At 46.0% G+C, this 19,539-nt stretch overlaps 1 protein-coding gene across 2 annotated transcripts in view; it reads right to left on the bottom strand.

Annotated features, from left to right (window-relative positions):
* MDGA2 (MAM domain containing glycosylphosphatidylinositol anchor 2) overlaps positions 1-19,539 on the bottom strand; it is a 349,837-nt gene that overhangs the window by 45,320 nt on the left and 284,978 nt on the right. The window lies entirely within an intron of this gene.

The following is a 19,539-nucleotide window of genomic DNA, read 5'->3' as shown; positions in this document are numbered from 1 at the left end:
AACGCCCTGCAGAGCTGTCTTAAGACCAAATGCGTTTCAGACGCAAAAGAGATCACCCCAGCACGCTGCAAATCGATTTTCTACTGAGCAGCTTTTCATTTCTGCTTTATGATCCTTCTTCTAAACTTGTCATCCAAACAATGCAACATCGCTCTGCTTTCCTGAAGGAAAGTTAGGATTGAACTGAAATGAGTTTTAATCATAGAATCATGGAATCAGTAAGGTTGGAAGGGACCTCTGGAGATCAGCTAGTCCAACCTCCCCGCTCAGCAGGGTCACCTAGAGCATGGTAGACAGGGTTGCATCCAGGCAGGCCTTGAAGATCTCCAGAGAAGGAGACTCCACCACCTCTCTGGGCAACCTGGTCCAGTGCTCCGTCATTCTCACAGTGAAGACATTCCTCCTCACGTTCAGGCCGAACTTCCTGTGCTTCAATTTCTGCCCATTGCCTCTTGTCCTGTCACACGGGGCAACTGGAAAGAGTTTGTCTCTGTTGGATTTGTAGGAAATGTTTCTAATGACCAGCTTCTGTCCTGATAGATGCAGCAGGGACCAACTGTCTCTCATGCCCTGTCTCTGTCTACGCTCCCACCTGTAGCAGCCAGGTCTCCACAGAGAAACTGCGGAGAGCTGGGAAAAATGAAGAGTGAAACTTCAAAACAAAACAGCGGAAAACCTCCACAAAGGCTAGTTTAACAAAGATTTTGCCTTAGAATTTCCTTTGTCCCCTTGAAACTGCTGCAGACTGCTCCGTTCCCTCTGTGGCTCTGAAATGTTCCTGTCTACACAGGTGTGAAACATGAGCGTGCTGAGACAGTAATGGACCTTAGGGTATGGACCACACTCTCCACTGGTGCCCCACCAAGCTGGGGAACTCTGTGGGACCCTGAAAGGAGATGACCAGCTCCGCATGGACAAGCTGGCAGGCTCCGATGGTCTCCTCTGTGCCAAACACTCTCCAGGGCCTGCAGGCGCTGAAAAACAACTTGCCACTAGAGAAAACCAAGGGCAGATGAGGCCCTTCCAGCTCCCCAGACTCACAGCTCTGTCCTTCTCTTCACCCTCTACGGGGATTTTGCCAGTGGAAATAATTATGAAACGTAAAGAAAAACCCAGGACACGGGTTCCCTTCCCTTCATGGGAAGGCTTGGTCTACCTGCTTGTGTTTCCCTTCATCGCTGCTCCGTCAAAGGGGTGCCCATCATAGTGGCACCCACTCAGCCCCTCCCCGTTAGGAACTGGGAGCTTGAGCTGAAACACAGACTGTATTTAACTATTTTCTGCTTAAAACTATTCCTATCCACAGGTATAAACAGAGATGGGGTGGGGAGACATATTGCTCCAGAAATACGAGAACTTCAATCATTGGAAAGGTAGCGAGAAGAGGGGAAAAGAGGGAAAGCGTGAAAAGGGAGAAAGGAAAAGTAATAAAAGGGAAAATACCTGCAGTATTTAGAACAGTCGTGTTAACGTGCAGGACAAGGATGAAGACAGCCTGGTGTGCTAATGGTGTGGGTCACAAAGTGCCCCCAGACTCACCGTGGGGGCCTGGGATGCTCTGAGCCTAAGACAGAGCTAGAAGCTGCTATCAGAGGCCATTTCATGGGGAAACCCCGCACATGGTGCCCATGGCTGCTGAGCACCGTCACCGCACCCAGCGCACACATCGGCGTATGGCTGCTCTTCCATGCACGGTGTTTCCGTTCCGGGCCCGTCTTCTTTCAGATGGAAAACGTGGAAATAATTCTGAATAATTCACAAGCCAAATAACTGCAATGTAAAGTACTTTCTGCTTGTATGTGGCAAAGAGAATAACCTTCTGTTGGACAAGAACCAAAGCCTAGAAGAGTGTTCCCGTGTGCAGGCCAGCCACAAGATTCGCCCATCTCAGACTCCCAGCTTTTACCTGCTTGCCTGGGACCCAGGCATAAAGTTCGGGGCTCAGAAATAAATAATAGTGTTTCCTTTGCAAAAACGTAAAAGCAGAACACAAAGGTGGTTCTGGGTGCCTTGCTTTGAACACATGCCAATTTTGTTGTGATTATTGAGAAAGCTTTCACCTTCGGGTGTGTCACCCCTTCAGGCCACGTTTTTCTTTGAAAGGATGAAAAGCTCTTTCAGGGAGAACAGCTTTGCCGGGCTGACCAAGGAAGCTGCACAGGCAATCAGGCCAGATCAGAGCAGACAGCTTGGTGCTGGAGCAGCAAACAACAGCACTCAGGAGGAAATGAAGCAAAGCAAAACTGCTGTTCTGAAAAATGAAATGCAAGATAAATAAAAAGAAAATCAGCGGTTGATAAGATTTGTTTCTCTTGTTTAGGTGCAGTGGAAATAATGGAGAAGAGCTCATGCTGAATGCAAATGATAATCCTGCCTGTGCTACTGCAGATGGACATAATGGCATCTCTGGGGGTCTGCAAAAAGGATCCATAATTAGACGCCTGCCACAATACGGGCACTTGAACAACACAGTCACCTTTCGTGAAATAATGAGGTCTCATGAAGTGCTGCGTTATTCTAAATCCATGCTAGCAGAAGAGCTTTCTGGTGTGAATGGAAATGTTGAAAATTTAACAACACAACATTAAGTTCTTAACTTGAGAACTTTAGAAGTACTGAGAAAGCTGAATAGTGTTTTAGCATATTCAAGAAGTATATGTCACCTTTGAGGGAACAAGAGTGATTAGACACATGTACAGTTTACTTGGGCTTGCAGATCTCACCTATCCCCAACAGCTTTTGTTCCAACTCAAGATAAGTGCCTGAAGAACACAGGTGGTGCCATCATCCAGCTACACCGTTGCTAGCAGGAGATGCTGTTCAGCAAAGAATCTCCCTTGTAATAATAAAGAGATGATGAACAAGACTTTGCAGTAGTACTTGGCCCAGTGTGACCTGAAAAGCGGGATGCAGCACTTGGCTTGCAGTTAAGCACCTATATTATTAAGGGTTAGTTCTGTAGCTCCCAGCCCTGGTCTTGCTTGGAAAAGGTTATAGAGACTCCTCAGCCACACAACCCACCGCGCATCTGTTGGAGCTACCAGCTCAAACTCCATCTTCTATCTAGTTTTCTTCCTACAGTCCCTTCAACCTGATCTTCCTTCAGAATGAAATCCCCTTGTTTTGTTCTGCATATGAGAAACAGTTGCCTGGCTCATACCACTTGCCCTTTAAGAGCACAGCAGAAGTGACCTTCCTCTCCGACTCATCAGCTTTTGCAGCATTCAAAGATTTGTGAAAACAATTTGGGACAAACGGACATACCTCTGCCTTCTGTTGGCTCTATGATCAAGCCTTGCCAGTCTTTTGCTAACTGGACATAGCCATGACAAACTGACCGCGCTGATATTGCCGTTTAATGGGACTGAGATCCACAGTGTGGAAGGGACCCTCCTGATTTGCACCCTGGCACGTGGGTGCTCCATGTCCCCGCAGGCCGGCCGCTCCGTTCCAGCAAGCAGCTCGCACAGGTACAAACTCAGGCAGCGCAGCCCTGGAAAGGGCAACCTTGCCGAGAGACAGGGCTCCAGCAGGTCCCGAGGGAGGAGGGCTTAATGCCAGGATAGTCTGTGTGTCTGTTAAGGCAATCCGAAATCAGGTTTAGAGCTCCATCAACATGTACTAGTTTTAATTGATCCCTCCCCTATCTACTTGCACTGCTGGATTCCTAGTAACTGTGACGCTCGGGGCTCTGCCAGGAAAAGGATACACGACATAGCTTAACGTGGAGTATATTGTTTGTTTTCCTTTTTACTGCTAACAAAACATTAATTTTTTTAAAACCTTCTGAATATGATGCATGTGCAAAAGAGAGAAGTCTGTGGCTGTGTGTGGAGGGAGGGTGGGGACAGGGTAAGGAGAGGAACACAAAATACAATTTTGCTCATTTGAGATTGTCAATGCATGAGGCAAGAACATAAATAGATCAAATATTTGTGTTTGAAGGCTACACTGCTAAAAAACCCCTGTGTATTCTTCCACAGCTCGGGGGGAGGAGGGGAAAAGGGTTGCCTGGCACTAGGAGAGCAATTCCACATCCTGCTGCATTTGCTAGTGCTGCTCCATCAAAGCGAATGGGTCTCAGTGTGCAGACCACAGTTACGGGTAATTGTGCTCACAGGCACAAAGCAGTTGTTCAGGATTTTATTTAACTCACTCCTCACAGGAAAAGGAAAATCAGCACCCAATTCTCTGCCCAAGTTCATCTAGATTTATGCTGAATATTGGGATGTCCCAGTCCTACCAGACCATGCTGAGCTGTTGTTTTAATCTGAAATCAGAAGCTCTTCTGAAAGGTAGAGATACTGCAGAAGTCTCCCCTTACTCCTCAGGAACAGCAGTTTTTCATACTTGAGTCTTTAATTTCAAGAAGCTATTCTCTTCCCTCCCCCCCTGCCACTGAGCTGTTTTAGTGTACTTGCTGCATCTCTACTTAATCTCAACCAGATCAGCAGCCAGTGGACCATCCTACACGCACAATGCGAGCTCTTCTCCAGGGAAGCATTTATTATCTTGGCAGGCTTTTTAAGAAAGTGCACTGCTCTATCCCCTATCACTGTAAAACATCTGTAGTTAAAATTTGCAACATATTAACTCCTATGAAAGCCTGGAAGAGGAATTCAGGGAGATGCAACAGTAGCTCTCAGGCAATATTGATCTGAGTATTTGACTGTGATTAATTAACGAAGCACAACAGACTGCATTTTTCAAGGTCCTCTGTGAGTAGCAGCTCTAAACATCATTCCCAGTGTGTCTTTTAGGTGGGACAAGATATGGCAAAGCACTTTCAAACTCTGGCAGAACGTGAGGGCCACTGCTGTCTGTTGGAGCATTTCCCCTTCTCTCACCATCAGGTCTCAGGGTCCCAGGAATAAATACTCACATGGCCATGCCAGCACAGCTCCACAATTTTGCATTTCACATCTTCAGCCAAGCACTATGTCAGGCACCCTGCTAGTGAGGGCTAGCTTCTACAGCTTCTTACATGAGGAGGAAACTATTCATTCTATAGGAGAAAGTGGGAAGAGCCCACCAAAAAAATTCAATTAAAAATGCTGAATTGTTAATTCAGAAATTCTATTGTATTTTATCTTGGTTTATGTTTTGATTGTGTTTATTCCTGCATTGGGTTGGATGTTGTTCTAGGTAGACTTCCTTCACTCCTAGTTGTTTCCAGTGGTGCAAAGTTGAGACTTTCACAGAACAAGGCTCACCATGGGGACTAGCTGCTTTACTCACCCCAAACCCCACCAAAAGTCTGACCAGGAAATAAATACTCCATGGTTGAACGTTTCATAGAAAAAGTGGGAGAAACCAGAACATGATGCACTCCGAATATGAGGAGTAGTATATAGGTTCCCTAAGGGGTGATGGGACCATGCTTCCTTCCCCACTGAAAGCACCTCTAGACCCAAGCCTGCCTGCAGGCAGGACTTGCTGAAGCAACTTGGGACTGGTTTGGGCAGGTCCTACGCTGGCATAGGAAGGGGGTAGACTCCAACACAACTGAGGCATCTCTAACAGGCTCATAAACTACGCAGCTGAGATGTACAGAATACACACTGTTTCTCTCCTCCTTCCTACATGTAAAGCTTAACCATGACAAACAGGAACAACCCTGAATGTCAGCAGAACAAGGCACGCAGCAGTTTGCAAAACCCTCGCAACAACTCCAGCCACCATCATGACCACTGAGCCCTAAAGGCTTTTGCTCTGGATTTATAGAAACACCGAGCAGCATGGCCTGGATTACAGCTCTCCAGGAGCTTCTTGATGCACAAGGAGGTACTGCATTTCTATATATAATGGCACTGATGCCTTTTCCTGTGTTTCTAAACAAGAACTAGTTTTTAATTTAATTGGTAGGGGCTCAACTAATACATACTGACCAAACCATAAGCAGGCATCATGTTTTTGCTGACATACAGCAAAATATGGGGATAGCAGCCCAACAGCATTAAAGAAGATACTTTAGCAGATGGTATTAAAAGTTGTTATTTCCTTATAGATAAGAATCATCAAGTTGCAAGCCTAATTCTGGTAATTATTTGTTTCGTAATGAATACAAGACTGGATCAGGAAGAGAAACAAACATCATCAGTCACCGCTGCAGGTCCTGACTGCTGGAGAGCAAATGCACTACTCTCCTGCAGCAAGAGCCCCTCGCAGTCCAAGAGCCTTTTGGCCATCATTAGCATCTCTTGTGCAGCTATTTGCAGGCATCATTTGAATTCCTCCAGGCAGCACATTCAAAAATATTATCTACTGACTCTCTACTAGCATAAGGTCAAAAATGGTATTAAAGACAGCATGGAACTGATTCATAAAAAACAAACAAGCAAATAGGGAAAAAAAATCCTTCAGCTGCTTACTGTTAAATTCATGCTACATCCCCCCTGCACTCAGTAGGATTTCAGCAAATGCTAAAGTGCTGTCCTGAACAGAAATGTGCTGAAACACTGCTAAAACAGTTCCCAAATTGATACCTATTAGAGAAACACATCTACCATTCATAGGAGATCTTCCCACAGTGCTTTACAGATTACTCAGTCATTTATCCCTTAGAAACTTAGAAAAAGAAAAAGAAAAACTCTAAAAGAATTGTTTCACTCCAGTTGCCAATATATGGTTTCCAAAGTAACATAAGAAATCAGGAACGTGCATTGCAAATTTAAATTATAATGAGTGCAAACACAACCCACTGATTTCGAGCAATGGCAATAAAGTGAACAACTACATTCTCTCCCTAATGATACCGGCTGACTACGAACCACAGATGGAGTTTCAGAGTCTTGGGTTAGTGTTTGTGCGGGCTTGTCATACAGAGACAAACAGTAGGAACAGTGCAGGCACAGCACCAGCAATACTGACAGCTTTAGTAGACACGCAGACAGGGTACTTAAGGAATCATTTCCTTGCATGGTCTGTTTATGTTCCCCCCATCTTCATATCTGCTAATTTCCTTGGCATTAGATGGTTTGCAAATGCAACATCTTTACTGTCTCCACCCCGTGTTGGCAGTGCATATGCACTTTAACTTAACGTGAAAGGAGTTCAGTATAAGCGATGATCAGGGTGCCTTGCACTTTATAATGGCAGCTATAAATGCTTAGGGAAAAAATAAGATAAAGTCAGAGATTTACAAATGCTTCCTGTTCTGGCAGTTCAGCTCCAGACCTTTCTATCTTTAAAATGCATGACAGGTATAAAACATAAGCAAACCAACATGTTTAACTGTAAAATACTGGGAGATACAGAATTTATGAAAAATGCTACCTCTTACTGTGCTCTGTTTTATTACAGGATATATATTTTATGAATGACTTTCAGAAAGAGAAAGCATTTTCTATTCCTTATTTGCTTATGCGAAAGGAAACATGTCTTTCCACTCTCTTCTGGTCCTGCTGCTGGAGTTGTCCCTCCTCGCCTCTGGTGACACCTGCCACAACCTTCCTCTCAGTCTAACAGCTCCCATCAGCTGGTGCCCATCAGTCTCCAGTCCACCCCAGCCTCCCCTCCTGTTGCAATCTCCGGACTACCTGCCTACATGCTAAGAAAGCTCATGACCCATCATCAGCCTTACCTGTCTCAGTCCCCTGCTCCTGACATGCACGAGCCAAAGCGACTTTGCAAAAAAACAGAAGTTCAAAGCTTGGTTAAAAGCAAAACAAAATTCTTTGGTACCTCCAAATCAAACCTTTTTGTTTTGAAGCTTTGTGCATTTTTGAGCATACGGGGTAGGTGGCTGATTTATAGCATTTCAGAAGATAAAAGGAATGCATTTCAACATCTAGAAAAGCCCTTTCCTAAAAAGTTTTGGCCAAAACTGCTTTTAGAGGTGAACACATTTTCTATAGCCTTAGTCCCACTGAAGATTCTTCCTGTTCAAGTACCAGAACCAGACTTCCATCCCTGTTCTCCCTGACTTTCATAACAGCTTTAATAAAATAATCTTCCTCTCTTCTTCTGGAGAGCTTGTTCTGCTTCTCGAATCAAGCCTCCCTTGGCTTTCTGAGGGTCCTTTGCTCTTTCAGACAACTTAAAGGCTCCAAGAGACTCCACTGGTGTTCCCTTCTACCATTCTGCATTTCATATACTGCCAGCTTCATATCAAGTCCTAACAGAAGTCTCTCTTTCTTCACATGGCTTACCTCTAAGCAAAATAAAAACTTGGCTTATTTCTTTGATATCTCCCTCTGGCTATGCAGCCAGGAATTCCCTCTGCCTCTGCTTATGAACACCATCATCCTCAAGCCACTGAGATTTGGATCCTGTTCTTCATTTGGGACTTTCTATAGCACCTTAAATCTTTCCAGTTGTACTGCTACCTTGTGGGTTTAGTCTGCGCGGTGGTTTTAAGATACTGCCTGGCCATAACTCACAGACTGATGCTAAAGAGCACAGACCAAGGCCTTCACCAGGTCTTCCTGAAGAGTGATTCCAGGTACTGATACTGCTTGGAGCCAAATACAGAACCTGCAAATCACAGCAGGTTATAATCTGTGTCCCCACCTGCACTACTGAGGTGAACTTTGATATGGTAGGTTATCCTCACGTGGCAAAATAAGCAGAGAGAACTACTGATCAGACGAGAAAGAGGCAGCCAGGACTGCAAAGCAAAGGCTGGGTTGGAGCCCAGAGCTCCAGAACGAAGGTCAGGGCCCCAAGCAGTGACAAATGCGAGCTTGCTGGAGGGAAGATCCCAGGACTCTGGTTTTGGGGAAAGAAGGCTAACTTCAACTGTAACACAACGGCTGGGCTATGCGGCTGAAGAGGAGCTTAAGTGCAGAGCGGTGCTGAAGCTGATCAAGGACGAACATCATTAATAAATAAACCCCCTGAAGTAGGCCGATGAGGACCCTGCTTTAGGGAGTTTTACTGCCAGAACAGAAGGTCTCGTACCCGCTGTTCCCATGGTGGTGGACTTGGGGACAAGGCTTTCACAACCTCTCCCAATAGCTCTGGCTTCACAAGGGCTATAGGAAGTGGCCAGCATGTAAAAACTGGATGCGCTGGCAGTGCTGTCCAGCAAGTTGACTCATGTCCTGTACAAGGTTTGCTTCGAGCCAATAAACCAACATCTCAGCTAACACTTAAACTAATATAAAATCACGCTGCAGAAAGTGCTACATGTTCCACCCGAGGGACACCTCTGCACGGCCCGTAGCTATTTCTTGTGCTTCTCCCGCGGGCTCCCGGGTAGCAGCGTCCAGCCGCGCGCCCGCAGCACGCGGGATGCCGCGCCGGTACCAAACGCGATGCCAGCCGAAACCAAACGTGACATCTACTGGCTGAACAGGGGAAGGACTCGCCCTGCAGTCCTCTCCTCCTCCTCCTCGGCTGTGATCACAAGCTGTTCCTTCTTCCATCCAAGCCCGATCACAGGGACAACTAATCGCAGCGTGCCGCCGAGCTTCAGGTCAATTCACTTTGGCCTAACACGTCTGCTCCTCAACAAGAGCTTCGAGCTAATTTCAAGTAGGATTTATGAAGCTGCAAAACGTATTTGGATTTTCTTTCAAACCGGTGACGTTAAAACGTGACCCGTGTGATAGCGTTTCGAGGGCTAACCACATGGAAATGCAGTTCAGGACGGTCTCAAGCTCCCTGAGCTGCCTGCCGCCCTCCTGGCGAGCTTTCGGCCAGCTCACTCGCACGCGTCCTGGCACGGCGTGTTTCCAGGTCTCAGTTATCTTTATTTATTTGTTTTTTTTTTTTTTTTTTTTAACATATACACGTACATGCCCCCACATACGTATGCTGTGCAGACGCACACACGGCTGTCTGTGCCCAAACAGAAACTAGTTACTTAGTGCATTTCAAAAACAAAAAAATAAAAAGTAGGAAAAGGGAAAGAAACTTTGTTAGAGGCGGTAATTTACCCGTCACCTGAGCGAACGCTTCAGAGCGGAGCCTCGGCTGCGAGGGCGTCGCGGGAGCGCTGCCGCGCCGCCTCGGCCCGCTCCGGCCCCCGCGGGCGCCCGGGGCCGTCCCGGCTCCCGGCCCCAGGCCGGCTGCTTTGCTCCGCGGCTCTTCCGCGGGAAGCAGCACGACGTCGACACCCGGTGCGCTTCGGGCACTGCCCCTCCGCCCCTGCCTTTTCAGGAGACCTCCTGGGCTCACTAGCACTGTCACAGCCTCCATGGTCTCCGAGGCCTTTAATTAAAAGCAAACACCTGCCGTGCCTAACAGAGAAATGAAAAGTAATTCTTTGCATGATAGTGATACTTCAGGAGAAATTTTAGGACCCCACAAGCAAGCCTAGAGGTCATGTATGGTCTCAGACTATTTTTTTTTTTTTACCTCCTGAAGATCCCAACTAACCATGACTGTCCCTAGGTTGGAAAATCTGCGAGATACACGTAAACATGCAGGCACAATAATTATTTGTGCTGACACCGTTGCCTGTGTGCCCGAACAAAGGTAAGCACACGCTTGGCTAGGCTAGAGCCTAAATGCTTATTTCTCGGCTCTGGGAATACGTCCGAGCGCTCGATGCGGCCGGGGACGTTGCAGTCGGACTTCTGAAGGCTGCTACTGCAAAACAGGGGGATGGCAGATCCAAACGTGACTCCGCGTAGCAGCGGAACAGGGCAAATCAGACACCACGTACACAAAGGAAGAGAGGGGTTAAAAAAAAAACCCCCAAAATCCGCCCCACCCATTGCCAGTTTGACTCCAGACATGAAACTGGGATATCAGGCTATTGCAATCAGTGACACAGTAAGAAATTTTCTCCTGTCCTTGGGAAAGATATAAACATTACCGCAACCATCATTAAGTGTTGCATGAGAGATTGTAGCTTATATAGTCAGTTTATAGCCTGTAACATTCATTTAGACTTACTGGAAAGCTAATAACTTATAGTCAGCTTGTAATCAAATCTTCCCCAGAGAAACAGCGCTACGGACAGCAGGGATTTACAAGCAGTTTGTATGCACGCCTTCATACAGAAACAAATTCATTCTAACAATAATTCAAATCACTCCTTCTATAAGCTTTCGCCATACTAAAGCCTCCTAGTTCAGAGGTGCTAAAGAAGCCCCAGCTCCATCCAGGCTCTCAGGGCCTCACCTCAGACTCACCTTTCCCACCACAGAGCTGAGACCTTCTTCCATCCGGCTGCAAAGGCGCCAGCCTTTAAGAGGGACCCTCAGCACAGTGCATTTACCAGGTGCCACACCAGCGACGGTGAACACCTGGCCACTTCTTCCCTCAAATTCCCAGTGGTGAGATACAGGGAAAGGGAAGCAAAACCACAAGTTTCACCTAACGACATAACCTCTGCAGCTGCTACTGGTCTTGACACCTGCTGGAAACTTCTCAAGGGCCTCTCAGAAAATGCAGTCCATGAAAACCATTTACTGCAGCAGGCAGCTTCAAACCAGAGCCAGGAAACTTTGAGTGGAAGTGAGCAGAGTTACAAGAGAAAAGGCAGAGCTACTTTCAAGTGTAATCGGTCCTGGATGTCCACACCATAATCTTGGCATCTCCCCACGGAGCTGAGAGGCAGCTCCCCGTGCCAGCAGCGGTTTGGGCATCTCTGCACCAAGTCGTGCACGATCCATCACGCAACGCAACCCAGGGCCGGGTGCGGACACGCTGCTTCCCCCTCCTTGGCTCTGCTCAGTGCTGGCCTCCTGCTGTAGCGCCCGGCCAGAAAAACAGCACCTAACTCCAGGTCTGACACGGTTGAAGACAAAAGTACGGTGGGAAAGAGAAAAGCTGCCGTTCCAGCGGTGCCAGCACATCTGCAGCGCTGACGCAGCTTACTGACAGAGTGGATATTAGTAAAGCTCATTTCGGAAACGAGACTGCAAGCTGCTTCACTGCAACACAGTTTTAAAATAGGCAATTTGAACAAGTTTTCTCCACGTTTAAACATGGTGCCATTTGCAAATAGGTTTAAAGAAAGTCTTGGCAAGAACTGGATTTTGTCCTACTGTTGAAGAATGGTAGGACCAGCCAGATAGAAAGTGAATTATAAGGAACAGTTTAACCTGAAGATTGAAACAGAGGAAAGTAATACCAGATGAATTTGAGTGGGAATTATCAAAAAGCAAAGGCATTTTTTTACTTGGTGCTCTGCAGAAAAAAAAGGCAGCAAATAAAGCACGTAACAGTGTTTTGCCCCCAAAGTTTTCAATCTATTCAGTGGGAGCTGCAGAGACCCAGAGTGTTCCCCTGACTATACATCATTATTACATTAGACATACTATACCATATAACTAATGAGTTGTTAATTAATTTAATCGTGTTGCTTTTGTGTCCCTGAATAGGTGTCGAGAAGGAAGCTTTTGCATGTGCCTAGCTTTGGTGGGCAGCAAATCAAGAACTTTGGTGAAGAAAAATTAGTGTATGAAGATCTCACCTATGAACAAGTGAAAGCACAGGCTTGGTATCAGGAAGTCATGCGCTCCAGGAATGAGCAACGGTGCTCCAAAAAAGGCAGTTTATGCTCAAAGTTGTGGATAACCTACTACCATCCATCCCAAGCCGATGTTCTCTCAAAATGGGTATATACTTCAAAAACCAGGCAAAACAGGTAAGTGACTTAAAAAATTCTGTACACACAGACAATTTAAATGTGAATATTACTTGCTTCTGTCTTTGCTTCTGACTCTACTGGAGTTCAGCTATGCTCAAGGAATATCTGCCAGTGAGGCCACTTTATCCAGTAATTACTTGAAATACAGTGTACAAGACAGAAATCACATCACTGAAAAATAGCTTCAGTCTTTGATTATTCTTGCTAATGCCTAAGCTCATGGGATAATTTACACAGATTATTTTATTCGTCAAACATGAGCAATAAGAGAAGTGGAAGGGCCATTTTGTGCTCCAGCTGGCGGGAAGGAGCACAGCCCTGAGATCAGAGCTCATGATTTAATAAAACACACGACTCTCAAAGCAATCTTAAGTCCTGCAACAGCAACGAAGCAAGTGATAGTGTGGATAAAAGGTCTCAGGGGAGTTTAGTTAATTTAAACTATTATTCCACTGAAACATCTGAGCTGCAGCAATGCCCATGAGTATGGCTGCACTCTCTATTCAAGAGAAGTAAAGTACATTAACCAAAAGTGCTTTCAAATGGTATTTTAGGTCAGGAATCTCCAACTCCCTCCCTCCCTCTGCTCCTTCTTTTCTCTTACCTCCCTCCTCACTGCGTTGTTGTGCCGCTCTGGCCTGCTCCTGTACCCGGGGTGCAGAACTGTGTTCGAATCGCTCAGAACCTGAAGTGACTAGCTCATTTTTGGCTGGAAGTGCCTCAGAAAAGAGCACATCTCCTCTGGTTGACCCCGGTGCACATTCATTCATAAAAAGTAATTTGCAACTTGTAACTGTAAATATTACCAAATCACAGAATGGTGAAGCTTGGAAGGGACCTCTGGAGATCATCTAGTCCAACCCCATGGCTCAAGCAAGGTCATCTAGAGCGTATAAATCCTTTTCTTGGGCACTAAACACTCTTATTAATGGTGCACAGGCAGAAAGTTCCCTGAAGGTGGGAAGCATCAGTAAATACCAGCTCATTAGCGTGCTTAGAGACTGGTTTCTGACATAGCTGGTCCTAGGTGGTAGGAAAAACAGGATACTGAGGTATGTAGGACTCTAATCTGATCCTTAGTACTCATTCATGCTCAGCAGGGCATTTGCATGGTCCAATACTCCCTTTCCAGTATTAAAAAACAAATATTGAGCCTAGCCAGACAGATAAACCCAAACCTGGGTCAAAAGCCCAGCCGGAGCTGTGGTGCACGGTACCACATCAAGCAGGTTCATCACTACACTCAAAACCATCACGCTGCCTACGTGGCAACTCCCTGATACTCGTGCAAAACAAGATGATTCCAGTCATCTTTGTATAGAAATTATCACTGCCAATGGCCTTTTTTTAAAATGCCCCAAAAGTTCCCCTCTGCTGAGCTAATTTCTTACACTGGTTGATTACTATCTGTCAGCAGGTTTGGAATAGGAAAAAAAGAAAAAAATCTTCACCATATACCCAGTATCTCTACCACCATTTTTGATCTTCTAAACAAAAATGCTTAGCTTAGATCTTTCAAAAAATTTGTTTCCTTTTTAGCATGCTTCTGTAATGAATTGAGCTGGGATCAAAACTGAACTGACTTAAAGGCTGCTCAGACTCATCTTCAGCCAGAAGTCCCTCATATCTAGCCTAGATGCAACTGTTAACAATTTTAACAAGTTCCAATAAATCCAAAATACCCTCATTTGTTCACCTGAGCAGCACTGGAAACTTCCTTTAGAAATGTTCATACCACACCATCCAATTTATAAGAGAAAGGAAAACTGAAGGAAAAGAAAGTAGAAAAGTAAATGCCCTCTGCACTGTGCAGAGCTTTGGAGACAGTAAGATCTAGCACCCTGCTTTGCTATTCTGCTGAACAGTTACAGAGTTAAGGTACAGCTGAGCCCCGTGCACTTATTCAGGATCCTGCTGCCGTCAGCCACTTCAGTCCTCAGCTCTTTTGGCTGATGAAGTGGCCGGGAGGTAAAAGCTGCTGAAGAGGCAGCACCGAGCCCTCCCAGCAACACCTGAGCTGTCTGGAAGCAATTGCTCACAGCTGTGCACAGGGTGTTTGGAGCTCCTGGTACGCAAAAGGCAAAATACATCCCTCTGTGACGTTCCCTGAACATGGAGACCTGGGCATCAACGATGCTCTCCAAAAAGAAGCAGAGATTATTGCAGAGAGACAAACGTCACTTAATAAATTATTCTGTAATATTGCCTGGCAGTGATCACATGCAGCCATGGAAAAATAAATGCTGTTTTCTTGAGATGTCTCTATGTCTTTTAGCTTGCCTAGATGGTAGTGTGAGAAGACACCATTGCTGAGAGCATTAGAGAGCTGCCACCAGCCACGCTCCCAGATGTTTCCAGGTTCCTCCTGCCACATTCTTCAGTGGCATTCCCTGTCCCCTGGGTGCTGGACCAGCACCCCCTGTACAAGCACAGCCCAGAGTCCCCTAGGATTATGGGGAGGGATTTCTTCATCAGCAGCCAGCAAAAAGCTCAGGGTGGCCAATCTCTGCCAACTGCTGTAGGATGACAGACAAGGTTCCTGGTGATCACCTTCTTCCATGGGTGTCAGCCCGGGTCATGGCATGGCCTTGATTGCCTGAATTTGCCATAACAGGAGAATATCAGATTTTTGTTGCGCAGCCAGCTGCCTATGGCCAGGAAAGCTGGATTACTCATAGAGCTAAATTGTTTTATCAAAAAACATGCTGTTGCTTCTGGAGAACAAGCAAGCCAATGACCCAGAGTATGAGCACTAATATCTTGATAGAGTGAATGAGCAAAAACACCAAGGGAGACTCATTCCCTCCATGTCTCTCAAAACACGGGGTAAACAGGACGGCACCCTGGCCTACCTTGGTCTACTCTCAACGGGGCTCAGCGTCCTAGGCCTAAGGAGGAAAGACACCGTGGAAGACTTGCACAAACACCGTTGCAGACCCTGCTGCAGGATGCCCAGAGCTGCTAACACAAAGCAGATGAGGTGAGCCAACCCAGTACAGCTAGCATCCGAGGAGAGGAACCAACCTCCAAGGAAAGAGCAGCGGGTTAATGCGCCCAGTGGTATCAACCCAAAGGCAGGAGTGCAGCGAAACCACAAGAAAGGCTGCAATAGAGAAACCAGCATCCTGAAAGGAGACACGCGTAGTTAATCCTCAGGATCTGTGAGTAACTCATTGCTGATTCTACTTTTAACTGAAAATTAAAAACACATTTTGATTGAAATTAAGGAACTGATTTTTCCCTTGACTTTTACTCTTGAAAACTCAACACTGAAATAATTAAATCAGTATTGAAGAAAACATCCCTTTGGTCCCAAACTCCCAACCACTACAAGGCAGAAGTGCTGATGAAGGGAAAAGACACTTTTCCTTCCCTTTTCTCAGCAGAATGCAGTCAAGTTAATTCTCTTTTTACCCGGAGCCTGGAATGAGGGCTTTAATTGCCATGCTCTGATGTGTGGTTATTGGGCTTTGGGGAGAAGGATGGAGGAGCGTGGAGAGACTCTGGGTCTGCCCGAAGCTAGACTAAAGCTGGCCACCCAGCTCAACGCCCGCCCGAGAAGCACCGTCACCGCCTTGCCTCAAATACACAGAGGTTTTCTCTGGCCATAGAATTGATTGAGGGAGAAAATAATCCTGTTTTAAAAGATTTAATAGGACCTCATTTCTGGATTCACATTAATTATTTAGATCAGCACAAACATGAAGTCTGCAGTTGAGGGAAAAAACCTTTATGTTTTAGTGCAATAAAGAAGTGGTTTTGATGTTTGATTAGGTTTTCTTTGAACTAGGTAATTTTTCAAAAAATACATTACATTTTACATGGTTTAACCTCTTTGACTTAATCCGTAAAGGCCCCTGTTTCTTCTTAATTCTATTAAAAATGCATTTCTGCTGTGTGCCACATACAGATTTGGTTGGCTTCTACAAAATATATATATTTATATATATCTGTTTGTATGTTTTTCTTTTGTTAGTGTCTTACGCTTTCAGGACAAAGGACTTTCCTTCTTGTATCACTGGGAAATGCTTAATAGATAATAGATACTACCCCAAAGCAAATAATAAAATGGAAAGACAACAGTGGTTTTTGTTTAAGGCATGAATTGTATCATGACCAAAGGTGGTAGCTCTTTTCAACTGTAAAAACTGAAACTTTTTTCCTCCGGTAAAATGTGCAGGCTCTGGTAAATAAATATTCATTGCAAAACACATTCCTGCAGCTTCACCCATTAAAAACACCTTCCAGATAACTTATATCCTTTTAAATACTCTATGCCTGGAAGTCAGTGCGCTGAGGAGCGAGCTCGTGGGGAGAAGGACTGCACTCTGCACCCACGAGCGAGGCCAGGGCGCCCGGGGCTGGGCACCCGAAATTCCCGACCCCGTTCACGGCTCGGACAGACCATCTGCAAGGCGTGCTCCCGGAAACACACTCGCTCCCGTTCGTTCCTCAAAGAAAAAGAAAATGGATCCTATAGCTATGCTGGGACAAGGTTTTCTCTAGAAAACCTCTAGATATTTTTGATGTTTTTTAATTAGATTTGACTTTTTTAATTCGGTTTTCTGAAAGACTTGGCACCACTAAATGCAGGTAAATCTAGACCACGTAATAAAACATCAAAACAAAATAGCATTGGCAACTTAACGTTTCTGGGAGCACAACCATGCGTCACTATCAGGAAAGAGGGAAGAACATCTGGGCTCTTTCCATGCTTGGAAATCCAGCTGAGGCCCCTTGAGAAACGCGAGAGTCAGCACCTCAGTTAGGGGACGGCGAATAATTCGGTATCCGACCCTGAACGTTTTTGGAGAGCCTCTGCCTAAACTCTGCCCATTTCAGGAGCCGGTCCACTCCAGAACGCCCTTCCAAGACCGTGGGGGTGTTTTGGCAAAGCCAGGAGGTTGGAATTTAACTAATTAAATTAAATTTAATAATTTAAGCGATCAGCACGGTGAGGAGAGAGTCGGTTTTCACTTCGGCGGACGGACGGCGCCGTCAGCGCCGTGGCTGCCAGCTAAACTAGCCGGTCTCGCGCAGAGCCCCCGGCACGGCTGGTGTCCACGTGCGACCGAGCGTTAGGGCGGGAGGAGAGCCCGGGCGCGCAGCGGGCGCCTGCACGCGCTCGCGTCCCACCGCGGAGCCGCCCGGCGCGACGCCTGCCGACAGCGTGGAAAAAAACCACAGAATCAGGAAGGTCGGAAGGGACCTCTGGAGATCAGCCACGGAACGTAAAAAAAAAAAATCTTTTTTAAAAAAGGAATAACAGAAGCACTGCTTTCTTTGGCTTTTGCATAGTTTAAAAGCAATTTTCAAAACCAGACGTCACGGGATAGCCTCTTTCCTCGAGCTGTAACTCAGCAGCAAGGAGGGACCGCTCGAGCCTCAGGAAAACGCTCAGCGAGGACGTGCTGCAAGAGAGTTTAGACTTAGAAGAGTGGTGACACAGGACTGTTCCACTTAAATTAATCTTCATGAAGTTATAATGAATTATAAGTCATAAGTTTTAAATAATGACTTACAATAAAATAATACTAAGTTCTAATCATAAGTTATAAATAATTTGTTTAAAACCCAAACAAGACAAAATAGAAGAGCAGGGGAAATGCTTGTACTAGCTCATAACGCAGCGCAGGAGGGATGGGATTAACCGAGTAGCTTATAGTGCAAGGAGGCGATTTTAAAGGGGTTTTGGAGCCTGCTGCTGGAATATTTTTATTGGCATCCCTGCTCTGCTGTGACTTCTTCTTCTTCGCCCTGAGCCCGGTGCGGGGGAGAGAGGGTCCCCCTCAGTGCTTCTGCTTGCTCCGACATTCAATACGGCTTAAGCCAGAGGGTATAAAGGACATAAAAAAATCCCTACGGGGCAAGAGCTGCCGGGAAGCGCCGGGAGCCACCGCCGGCGGCTCGCCTCAGCCGGCTTCCCGGCGAGCACGACGCAGGCTTGAATGAGAAAGGAATTAAATAGCGGCTCAATAATTAATGCAACATTTTACAGAGAAGGAAAAAAAAGAAACAACAGAGCAGCATCGAACAAACGCCCCGAACTGCCTTAGGCAGTGAACGGGACGGGGCGGAGCGGCGGGCTCCGAAGCTGGCCGAGCCCCCGAGCAGAAGCGCGAGCGTCCCGCGCGCGGCGCCTGCCCCGCTCCCACCCGGCGCCGCGACGGCTCTCGCAGCCGGCCTTACGGGAGGGTCCCGCAGCGCCAGCTCCTCCCCACCTGCAAACATTCAGCTTTCGTTCTGATTTTTTTTTTTTTTTGATAAAAGAAAAAAGATTTTTTGCTCTGAATATTTTACTTCATCTGAACTTCTAATACTCCATAAAATTATTTCAATAGAAAGAAATGAACTAGCCCTCATATTTATTTTTAAAAGCATCTATTCACTGTTCCAGGAATTTCTGCACTCAGAAAAAGGAAAAATACTTTGTAACCACAGCATATGGCAGATCTGAATTGTCTTCATTGGCCATTTGGTAATGCACTACATAGAAAAATCTTTCTTTAAGGACATTCATTACAGCTGCAAAATTATCATTCACAAACTAGGAAAAGGCAAAAGCAACAACCAGGAAAAAAAAAAAAAAAAGAAAAGAAAAGTAGAAAGAACTCCAGCTCCTATCATGCTAGGAGGGGTAAAATGGGCAAAAATAATAAATCTACTTTTATGAGATATTAGACAATGCAGCCTCAATAGAGTGGTATAGGGCAGAAATGAGGGGAAAAAAGAAAAAAATAGGAAAAATTATTGGAACTCATACTGTTAGTGCTATAGCAAAGTAGGACTTCTGCAATACATACATGCATATATATATATATATATATAGTGCCTTTCGCTGTACCCGCCTTGCAGGGCGGGCCGGGGAAGCGCCCTGCGCATCGCGCCTCGCCGGCGCTCCCAGGCGCGGCCCGTCGGCCGGGGCCGCCGCGGGAACGGAGGTTACTCAGGCCGCAGCGATTTGCTCCCAATGCCTTGCTCTCACCGAAACG

Source organism: Rhea pennata, chromosome 5 (genome assembly GCF_028389875.1).
Source record: "Rhea pennata isolate bPtePen1 chromosome 5, bPtePen1.pri, whole genome shotgun sequence".
Lineage (NCBI taxonomy): Eukaryota > Metazoa > Chordata > Aves > Rheiformes > Rheidae > Rhea > Rhea pennata.
The sequence above is the reverse complement of the archived record's forward strand: the minus strand, read 5'-3'. Positions and strand labels throughout refer to the sequence as shown.